We start from the raw sequence: 9,376 nt of genomic DNA on the forward strand, positions 1-9,376 counted from the left end.
ATTGGTTTTGTTTGATAAAGATTTAGGCCTTGTTTGAAAAAAATGATAGAATTACGCCTTGCCAGCTCAACCGCTAAATGGCACCTAGTTTCCGGTCCGGCCGGCCGACCTCATGCTCAACCGGTTAACCACCTCGAACCGGACCGCCTGAGGCAACGGTTGCCGGTCCGGGTTTCACAACATTGTTTTTACCCAATTTTTAAGAGGTATAACAATTCAAGCCTTATGTATAAACTATTTAGAGCACATAAATGTTTAAAACATTTGAAATACATGCTTGGAACCCTAAGAGTTTCAGAATTCTTTACGGAAGATGAAGAATTGGTCTGTATCGCTACTCGTGTTATCTCCTTTCTATTTGTGATATTAATCTGTGTTTACATGCTCTTATATCATCTCTTTTTGTTGGTAATAGTAAACTTGAAGCTTTTTCAATATCAGATCCAAACTGTTGATTTGTCGGAATGCATGTATGTATGAAGCTTGTACTTTCTCTTATTCCTTTAATTGCAAACATATATTCCTTTAATTTGATTGTTCTTTTGAAAAATATGAATTTATATTTTCAAACACTTCCAATAGTTATAGAAATGCTTTATAATTTGAGTTTGTTAGTTTCTCTGTTTGACTTAATTTCATACAACTTACATGGAACAGGATGAATAATTTAAGAAGCTGTGCACTAGAGCATTCTTGTAGAAGTTTTACCTGGTGCTATAGTTGATTAATATAGTTTTCAGAGTAAAATAGTTGATTAATATAGTTTTCAGAGTAAAATACATGCAAATGGATCGATGGGATACCTCAGGTTTTGTTAGCTCGGGTGTAATGTACACCGCTTATGTTGACAGTTGAATGTTAAACAATTGATGTTTTTGGATTCATTATATTGTTGGTGTTTTTGATTAACCATTAGCTTATGATGTTGGTTAAGATCTAAAAAATTTAAAGGGTTTTCATCTGATTTTTGAGTCACAAGATGATACCTTTTGACCTTAAGATTTGAAAACAAGTTTAACACAAAAATGGTAAGTTTGTTTTTGAGTTTTGTAAAGGTTTAAGATGCTTTCTCCCACTATTTGTCTTTAAACCATTTCAAGCATCTTTGTGTCTTCAAGGTGGATGTATTTTGAATCTTTACCAAGCTTGGCAAGCTCCATTCACCAACTTTCAAATTCAAATTCAATTAAAAACTCATTTATAAAATTTGTAAGACTTATTAAATTTGTAAAACTAATTTGATGTTTTATAAAATACCTTTTTGGAATTCATCATTTTATGGAAATGATAATTTCACAAGTTTGTTACTATATAAAACCATTTTATCATACCTGTGACACCCCGGGAAAATCAGGAAAACAACGCAACTTAACTAGCTTCCTCAGTAACCACGCACTAAATTTCGGGACGAAATTTTCTTAACAGGGGGAGAATGTAACAACCCTCAAAATCCCATGTATTCCGTACAATTCATTCTTGATAATTAAAGTGTTTGACGACTGTGTGGAATTACTTAACTGCTCTCTGATTACCGTGTTATGCTTACATGTGTGTGTTAACATACTGGTAGTATACAGAAAAGTTACTAAATAGTCCGGTATATTTTCCTATGTGTTAGGAATTAATTGAGTTACAAAAATATATATATAAGACGCCTTACGGAACAATTAAACACTTTAACGGAACAGTATCCGACCGAACAACCAGACATTACCCGGGACACCAAATATTTGTCAAACACATTATTTAATTATTTTTGGCTAGTCATGATCCCCGTGTACCATAACACCCACCAAAAATCATCACACAAACATATACTATCAAGATACTTGCACTCTAACTATCAATTACCATTTAGTTGAAATTTTACATCAAGACCCCCCCTCCCAACCGAAATTTCGGTCCCCCATGGACCCACAAATCATTCGCCATCCTCCATATATTTGATTAGATTTTATGGCAATTATTTATTTGATTCTTGCTTGTGTAAGTATCCATAATATTTGATTCTTGCTTGTATAAGTATCCATAATATGTGAAGATGATTATAAGGCATGGCCATGAGATTATATTTCAATTCTTTATTAGATTGTTGCTTCCTAATCTAACCAAAATATACTTGCCATACTTCCTATCTTCCCATAGATTATATTTCAATTCTTTATTGGATTATTGCTTCCTAATCTAACCAAAATATGTGAAGATGATTATAAGGCATGGCCATGAGATCTTACAATCAATTTAAGTCTTACACACCCTCACATTACTACTCCCTCTCTCTCATTCGGTTTCCCCCAAAACCGAAATCCATCACCACCACTATCATCATCCATCTATTCCATTTTTACAAGTTCCATTCAAGTTTGAAGGTGATCTATGGAGGTGGCAACTTGAAGGACTTTCTAAGGAGCTTGTTCTAGTCTTTTTCACCATCATATTCTCAATAGATTCTATCCTAGCTATAAGCTAGTAGTAAGCTCTCGTTTAACCCTTGATTATCTTACTTTTATGGCTAATATTTGTAGAATGATGTTTATTTCACAAGAACACTAAAAAGGGTTTAACCAAGAAGATGAAACATGATGTATTTGTGTTAGTATGAAGTTGTTTTGATATGTACTGAGTATTTGCTGATTTACTTGTTGATATTGATGTGGGATGTTGTTACGATCACTAAATATGATTAACGGGATCAACCGAACACAAACTAGTAAACTAGAGACTAAAAACAGCAATCTGTCCATACTTTACAGCCAACTTCAGTTGGCTGTAAACAGGTCATAAACTTAACGAAAAACCGATATTTTGAATCTAAAATATGTTATTATGAAATACGGTTCTAATGGCACCGGAATCGTAATTTTTGGACTCCGTTTACTATTTTTAAAGTGTTAATTTGTAACAGCAACTTAAGCTGAATTTTGACAGCAATAAATGGGTGTTATACTTTCGGTCATATGATGAATCGGACCATGAAATTTGTACAGTAGATGACAACCGATGCATGTGTAATTACCCCACTGGAATTTCATAAATCGGACACTCGATGAATTTTTAATAAATTGTTCCGTGAACTGTGATCAGAAAATACATAAATCTGAGATCAGTCTGGAAAATGATTTTTATTAAAATATTGGCGATGAATTAGATCCCGAGATTTTTACACAATAATATTTGGGTCATTTAGCATCTTCTGTAAAAATTTGGGAATTTTTGGAACAAGTTAACTATTTTATTAAAATCCCCGAAAACAGCCCGCTTTTGAATATTTAAGCAGAAACTACATAAGTAGTGATTTGCGTGTCTAAATGTCGAATATGTTATCTGTGAATGATCTAACATGTTATGTGTCGATAAAAGTGTTACGTGCAATATCGTATGTTTAATTGTGAATGGGAATAGATGGGGAGGTTACATGGGCATAAACCGTTCAAGTGATGCATGTTATGTGATAGATACGTGTAGGAACTTTGTGTTCTATTTGAAAGCCACTAAATGACTAACTGGTAAATTATATTAGGACGAGATTGACCGACCTTGACTGTTAGCTATATTGAGAATCTAACCGAGCAAACCGAGGTGAGTTCACACTCTTTCTAAGGCATGGGATTCCCAGGGGTTTGGGAATGGGATTGATTAACTACTTGTACTATCATTACTGTTAAACTACTTTTTACTGTCCTCGGATTGAAGGGCACGTACGTAAAACCTACGTACACGATCATAAGACCATCAACTCTATCACTTTAAGTCCCTCATTTATCGACTTAATCGTCGAGGCCTATGGCGAGCGGGTCATTAGTTAATAGCGCTATTAGGTTTAACAAACCTCACACCGTGCCAGTCGGACGGGCGTGTACTAATGGACTATGGGCAAAGGGTCAATGCTGATAGACATTGACTTAGGGCACCTCTTATATTTTCGTAGCAGTCGATACGCGTGGTCTAGTAACACATGGGAAACCCCCACTAATCTTCGCAAACATGTCAGAAAGACCGCGATGCAAACTCATACGATACATGGTTTTCAAAACAAACAGATAATTTACGAAACAAATGCTATAACTAAACAACCAACTGTGAATTCACTCAACTTTGTTGTTGACTTGTTGTTACATGCCTTACAGGTCGCTAAATGCTTGGAGCTTGCATATGGAGGTGTCGTTGTGGGATGCGAACTGATATGTCCCGTATTTAATAAATAAACTTTATGAACTTATTAAACGTACGTTTTGGACTTTAAACTTATGAAATATGGACTATGTTTTGAACTTACGTTTTATGCTTCCGCTGTTTAACTAAAATCGGTTTACTTCCTTTTGGTCACCAATCGTATTGTGTTTGGTTTTAATTACTTAATTATGTTGTTCGATATGATTGGTGGCTCGATCCTGGTCATGTCACGCCTCCAGGTGGTACTCTGCATGGTGGATTTTGGGGGTGTGACAGATTGGTATCAGAGCCATTGGTTATAGTGAACTTGGTTTTTAAAAGGGAAAATTTTTGATAAAAGCCAGACTATAACCAGTACAGTGCTCAACGATCCACAACGACGCTACGCTCCACGTGCAAGACTCGACGCCATAAGTGGTATGATTTATGTTATATTGTCGGTTAGATAGTTCCCACTGTGCATTAGATAATGTGGTAGTTGCTATTTGAACCTTGTGTGCTTACTCTCTACTGTCGTCCCACACCTATGCACTTTCACGACACTTTCCTCACTTACGTTGCTTCGTTATGAAGATCATGAGCGGACGCGGAGGACGTATCAACCTAACTCAAGCCCAGCTGACGGCTTTGATCAATGAACGAGTTGCTGAGGCACTCGCAGTTGTTCCTGCAGGAGGTATAACCTGCCATATCAACCCATCTTAGGACGTTTAGATCCCACCTTCGTGAACCAACTCTTGTGCTTAACCTTGTCCTTTATTATCGCACCACAGGTCAACATGCCCAACCTCCCGTTCCTTCGATCAGCAACCGATATAACGAAACGCTAACAACCACACCGCGATTTCCACCAATCACAAGATTACCCCCTCATTAAGTTGTTGGGTAGTTAATTATCTTATTTTGATCTACACCCTCGTATACCCAACTTAGCAAGCGGATGCCTCCTAATGATGGGATAGTCTTTGGGACATTCGAGGACGGCGATACGGATTACTCAACTTACATACGGACATGACGAGCTACACATTTACCTCACCCCTTTTCCCCCTTACACTACAAGAGTGCACTTTGATCCTACGATGGTTTATCATAATTATGTGAAATCCTTTCGCTAGCCTTTGTACCGACCTATGCTTAATGCAATGCCTAATTTCTACTATTGACATACACAGAACCATCATTCCTTTACCACAGTGACGCTAGACACTAATGCGAACTCACTCTAGATTAGAGGGTTTGGAAGGCTCGAATTTCTATCATTGGTGATCACTTATTGAAACCTTGAGTGTGATGGTGTGTTTATACTCTCTTGAACGCTTTTTCGCGTCCTTTCTTTGGAACCTCACGATTACACGAACGTATTTTTAAATTCATTCACACGACCTAAGGAAACTCCTCCAAACTTGATTGCTTACCGACTTGATAAATTGAAAACTCATCTAAGCTTGTGGATCTAGGTGAATTATTCCTCCTTCGCATGTGGGTGATACAAGGAACGACCCCAACGTTGTGATGGGTAAGTTTCTTCTGGATGATTTCTTTGTTACTGTTTTATTTGATTCGGGTGCCGATACTAGCTACGTGTCCTTAAAAGTTAGCCAAATGCTTAAGCGCACTCCAACACTTTTGAACACCAAGCACACGGTAGAAATAGCAAACGGTAAAAGTCTTGAAGCCACACATATAGTTAAGGGTTGCAAGCTTGTCCTTGCCGATCAGACCTTTTCTATCGACCTCATTCCTATTGTTCTGGGTAGTTTTGACGTTGTCATTGGGATGGATTGGTTATCTCAACACCAAGCGGAGATTATGTGCAAGGAGAAAATCATCCGCATCCCTCGTCCTGGTAAAGAACCCCTCGTGATTCGTGGCGACAAGAGTGGTGCTGTTGTAGGCATCATCTCTTTCCTTAAAGCCCAGAAGTGTTTACGGAAGGGCCACACCGCTATCCTAGCCCTCGTTACTGAGGCATCCTCGGAAGAAAGGAAGATAGAAGACATTCCTATTGTGCGTGACTTTCCTGAGGTATTTCCTGAGGAATTACCTGGTCTTCCGCCTCATCGCCAAGTTGAGTTTCAAATCGAGCTAGCTCCTGGAGCAGCGCCCATAGCTCGAGCCCCTTATCGTCTAGCTCCATCGGAACTTGAAGAACTGTCCACGCAACTACAAGAACTCTTGGAAAAGGGTTTCATACGTCCTAGCTCTTCGCCATGGGGAGCTCCAGTGTTATTCGTAAAGAAGAAAGACGGTACCTTCAGGATGTGTATTGATTACCGCGAACTCAACAAGGTGACCGTGAAGAATCGTTACCCCCTTCCACGCATTGATGACTTGTTCGACCAGTTGCAAGGGTCGAGCTTCTATTCTAAGATTGATTTGAGATCGGGATACCATCAGCTGAGGGTCCGAGAGGAGGACATCTCTAAAACAGCATTCAGAACTCGTTACGGCCATTACGAGTTTCTGTTTATGCCTTTCGAATTGACGAATGCACCAGCGGTCTTCATGGACCTCATGAACCGAGTGTGCAAACCTTACTTGGATAAATTTGTCATAGTCTTCATCGACGACATCCTGATCTATTCTAAGAGTCAGGAGGAACACGAGCAACACCTGAGGCTTATTCTGGAACTACTTCGTAAAGAGCAGCTGTATGCCAAGTTTTCGAAATGTGACTTCTGGCTTCGCGAATTCCATTTTCTGGGCCATGTGGTAAACAAGGATGGGATTCATGCCTGCACCCCGCACACCAACAGAGATCCGCCAATTCTTAGGCCTGGCAGGATATTACAGAAGGTTTATCAAAGATTTCTCAAAGATTGCGCAACCTCTCACTTCACTGACTCAGAAAGGTGTTACCTATCGTTGGGGTGATGCACAGGAGTCCGCATTTCAGCACTTGAAAGATAGACTCTGTAGTGCGCCTATCCTCTCATTGCCTGAAGGCATAGATGATTTTGTGGTTTATTGCGACGCTTCCATCCAAGGACTTGGTTGTGTGTTGATGCAACGTGACAAGGTCATTGCCTACGCATCGCGCCAACTTAAGGTTCACGAAAGGAACTACACTACGCACGACTTGGAATTGGGAGCAGTTGTTTTCGCGCTTAAGATATGGAGACATTATCTGTACGGTACCAAGTGCACCATTTACACCGATCATAGGAGTCTCGAGCATATTTTCAAGCAAAAGGAGTTAAACATGCGTCAACGTCGATGGGTCGAACTCTTGAATGACTACAAATGCGCGATCAAGTATCATCCGGGTAAGGCCAATGTTGTGGCTGACGCCCTCAGCCGGAAGGATACTATACCTAGGCGTGTACGTGCGTTACAACTTACCATTCAATCCAACCTTCCAGCTCAGATTCGTGATGCTCAGGTTGAAGCGTTGAAAGCAGAGAACATTAGGGCTGAGTCCCTACGAGGATCGAGGCAACGGCTAGAACAAAAAGAAAATGGTGCCTACTATGTTAACGGACGCATCTGGGTTCCACTGTATGGAGACTTGCGCGAGCTTGTGATGGATGAAGCGCATAAGTCTCGTTACTCAGTACATCCTGGTTCGGACAAGATGTACCATGATCTCAATACTACATACTGGTGGCCTGGTATGAAAGCCAGCATAGCAACCTACGTCGGTAAATGTTTGACTTGTGCGAGAGTCAAGGTCGAATACCAGAAACCATCAGGCCCACTCCAACAACCAGAGATTCCGAAATGGAAATGGGAGCAAATTTCCATGGATTTTGTTACTGGCCTGCCAAGATCACAACGCGGAAATGATACCATTTGGGTGATCGTGGATCGACTAACCAAGTCTGCATATTTTCTGCCTATCAAGGAAACGGATAAGTTTTCTACTCTAGCAGACATCTACCTAAAAGAAGTAGTATCAAGGCACGGAGTGCCAACCTCCATCATTTCTAATCGTGACGCTCGTTTTACCTCTGAACTGTGGCAAGCTATGCATAAGTCTTTTGGCTCACGTTTAGATATGAGCACCGCTTATCACCCACAGACGGATGGGCAGTCTGAACGCACCATCTAAACCCTTGAAGACATGCTTCGGGCATGTGTGATCGATTTTGGTAACGGCTGGGAAAAGCATCTCCCATTAGTGGAGTTTTCATATAACAACATCTACCACACCAGCATCCAGGCTGCTCCATTCGAGGCATTATATGGACGCAAGTGCCGATCACCTCTTTGTTGGGCAGAAGTTGGGGGAAGTCAAATCACTGGTCCAGAACTTGTAGTAGATACAACCGAGAAGATTGATCAGATACGACAACGAATGGCGGCAGCTCGTGACCGTCAGAAAAGCTATGCCGATAAGCGAAGAAAGCCACTCGAGTTCCAGGTTGGGGATCGGGTGCTACTCAAAGTTTCACCTTGGAAAGGTGTTGGTCTTTGTAAGCTTTTGAATCATCATCTTTCACTTGTATTAACCTTGACCCTTAATCAATTGATGTCAACTGCTATTGATCTCTATTAATCTTGAATAAATTGATGTATGTAGATCCTAATCTTCAATCTTTGTCAAATCCATTCTAATTGATCAATGTTAGCCTTCTTAGATAACCACTACCTAACTAATTTTATTCAAGTTAACTTCTAGTTCTTCACCAACCTTCTTGATATATACATTAAGTGTACTAGGACATGTATGTGGTATTTGTACATCATTTATCAACAACTCACTAAGCTCAATCATATTAGACTTAAGGATCTTTGTGTTTCAAGTTTTCCATTTAGATTAGCATAAAGTTCACCAATAGTTAATATCTAATCACATTATTTCCCAACACATTGCTCTCTAGCATTTTTAGAAACCCGTTCTCAGTTGAATTTGCCTCCAATAATAGCTGGATGTCACCGTGCTTTGACCTTTTAAATATTCTTCTTAGTATAGTTCAATAACATATATGGACTTTTATAAACAATCCCTAGCAGTATTTACACCATTTTGTATGTGTTCATTACGTTTGCTAACTAATGTGTCACATATAGCACATGAGATATTCACAAGACTTACGACAGTCAATAGGTTTACGACCCAACTTGACAAAGGTGATACCATTTTCAAAAAGATGAGCCTACCTGATCAACTGTTATGCCCCATCAAGATTCCAACCATACAAAACTAATATCCCTCAAAAAAATCTCTCAAAACTCGGTTTTTAGGAAAGCATCAAAA

This window comes from Helianthus annuus, chromosome 11 (genome assembly GCF_002127325.2).
Source record: "Helianthus annuus cultivar XRQ/B chromosome 11, HanXRQr2.0-SUNRISE, whole genome shotgun sequence".
NCBI classification, from domain to species: domain Eukaryota; kingdom Viridiplantae; phylum Streptophyta; class Magnoliopsida; order Asterales; family Asteraceae; genus Helianthus; species Helianthus annuus.